The following is a 2,907-nucleotide window of genomic DNA, read 5'->3' on the forward strand; positions in this document are numbered from 1 at the left end:
TCTTCATCTGTTTCTGAGCCTTCACTTTCATCAGCTTTTAAGGCAATCGACTTTTGCTTGGACATATCTCCATTCTCATTGTCCAATTGCAACTCATGAGTCATGAGGGAACCAGCAAGTTGTTCCAAATTGAACTTAGTAAAGTCCTTAGTTTCCTGCAAGGCAGTTACCTTAGCCATCCAACGATCCCTAGGAAGGCTCCTTAGGACCTTTCGTACCTGTTCCTCAGATGTAATCACTTTACCAAGAGATGTTAGCTCATTAATAATATTAGTAAAGCGTGTAAACATGTCTTGGATAGACTCTTTTGATTTCATTTGAAAAAGTTCATATTGGTTCATCAAAAGATCTATTTTTGATCTCTTAACTTCACTCGTACCTTCATGAGTGACTTCAAGAAGATCCCAAATTTGTTTTGCGGTTTTACATCCCATGACACGATTGTGTTCATGAGGACCAAGACCACAATGAAGCAATTTTATAGCAAGAGCATTAATTTCCATTTTTTCGAAATCAGCTTTATCAAAATCAGATATAGATTTAGGAATTACCTCATTCTTGTCATTAGTGGTAGTGACTTCAAAATCACCTACCTCTATGACTCTCCATACCTGGTAATTGTCGGCTTTGATAAAGATCTCCATTCTGTTCTTCCAGTAAGTGTAAAACTTACCATTGAACATTGGTGGCCTCTGCGTAGAGTACCCTTCTTCCAGTTTCTCTCTAGTATTCATATTTTTCAAGATCTTGAACTCAACAGGGTTTCCTGAATATTAGAGTTCCCGCTCTGATACCAATTGTTGTATAATATGAGCACTATAAGAGGGGGGGTGAATTATAGTGAGAGAATAAGCATACTTTTTGCGGAATTAAAAGTAAACTTGGGAACAAACAATGGGAACACGAGAGATTTTACGAGGAAAAACTTCCTAGGCCTAGTAGGAAGAAACAACCTCGACCACAAGGGATTTTAAACAACTTTCCACTATAATAGGCCAAAACAACTCTGATTACAACCTATTACTTTTCTCTCGATTCTCAACTTAAGTCACTCAACTCAAGTTCCCAACGACAGTTCCCAACAACTGACGTTTTCTCTCAAACTTCACTCGAAGTTCCTTTCTCTTTCTCTTTCTCTTTCTCTTGCTTCACTCAAAGCTTTCTCACACTTACAAGAGTTCACTAAACCCTTTTTCTCAAAAATACACTTTGTAAAACAATGGAAGAGTAATAAAACTCGATTAATGTAAGTATGAATTCTCTTAAGGAAAGGCACTGACACTTTAGATAACTTAAGACAAATTAACTAAGTCAGACACCCTTTGGTGTGACTAATAAAAGTCAGACACAATTTGGTGTGACTAATAAAAGTCAGACACAATTTGGTGTGACTAATAAAAGTCAGACACAATTTTTCTCAAGTGAATTAGGCGTCTATTTATAGACCATTAAGACAAGACATGATTTCCACTAATAATTAGACATTATCACATGTTCTCCATGATTTCTAATTAATTAATTAAATTAATATTTATTCCAATCATGTACATCATCCACTAATCATTACTTCATTCCATAGAAGCAGTAACAAAGTACGTGGTTTTGCAAACTTGAGAATAATTAATCTTATTTAATTTAATTAAATACTTGGAGGATAATTAACTTAGGCCACTAAATCCACTAACTCCATAAACATGTAGCAGTAACTCATTTAGGCGTGTAAGCTAGAATTTTGGAAATAAATAAATAAAAATCCTTTAGCTAGTTTTTAGGAAAAAATCTTTTTCAAAATCTTTTATAAAAACCGGAAAACAGTTTTTGTATTTCAAAAAATCCGAAACTTTTTAAAACCGGAAATAATATATTTTCGAAAACTAAATCTTTTAAATAAAATGTAAAAGATAAAATATATATTTTAAAAAGATAAGATTTGAAAATCAGTTATTTTAAAATCAGAAAATCTATTTAAAAAATCTTTTCTTAACAAACTTAAACTAACTTCCTAAAATTATGGATCTTAGTCAAATTATCCCTAAAAACTCTAACAACTATATTGGGCACACAATTACCTTAGGCGCACAATATTAGTCACTTAGTAGTTCCTAAATTAGTTTTAAAAGTCTTGTTCCCTTAATTATTAAGTCTTGTTCCTAAGCCTTGTTCCTATAGTGCCAGGTCTGTTCCTTTCATGGGAACAGAATCAAGTTCCTTTGAGAATTCACCACGAACTTAATAAAGCTATTACTCAACCTTAACACGAAGATTAATAAATACCCTAATGTATTCTAATCTTCATTTCATGCTTGATTCTTCATATCTCGAACATCTTTACTTCGATCTTGATTAATTCTCCGCTTTAATCTTCAATCAAGTATTCGCTTAGCTCGAACATGAATTACCTTGCAATCAACAAAAATAAAATATACTATGTCTTTTGTGGTTAGGTCATCTTCAAAACTCAAGGGTCAACAACTAAGACTGTGCAAAAATGGGTGCCAAAGGTAGTTCAGCCTATTCATGAAGCTCCTCCCACTATGGTAGAATCAGCAACACCATGTGATGTTCAGGTGGTTAACACTATATATGTTGATGGTGCTCCTACCATTGAAGTAGATCTAAGCTCTGCTGGTGATCCTCCTTTGGTAGTAGAGCCTGTCTCAAAGGTTACCCCTGTTACCACACCTCAGCCAGTTGATGATGTAGAAGAGCCTTGGAAGGTAGTTACTAGAAAATCTAAAGGGAAGCAGGTGAACTTTCAAAGTGCTAGAGTGGTCACTTATGGTGGTAATGACTCAGGTTAACCTGGGGGTGCTAGGGGACCAAACCCCTATCTCTCATAATGAGCCTGGTGGGATGGAATGTTAGAGGTTTTAATGACCCTATCAAAATAAAAGAGGTTAAAAACTT

Source organism: Beta vulgaris, chromosome 9 (assembly GCF_026745355.1).
Source record: "Beta vulgaris subsp. vulgaris cultivar EL10 chromosome 9, EL10.2, whole genome shotgun sequence".
In the NCBI taxonomy this organism is placed as follows: domain Eukaryota; kingdom Viridiplantae; phylum Streptophyta; class Magnoliopsida; order Caryophyllales; family Amaranthaceae; genus Beta; species Beta vulgaris.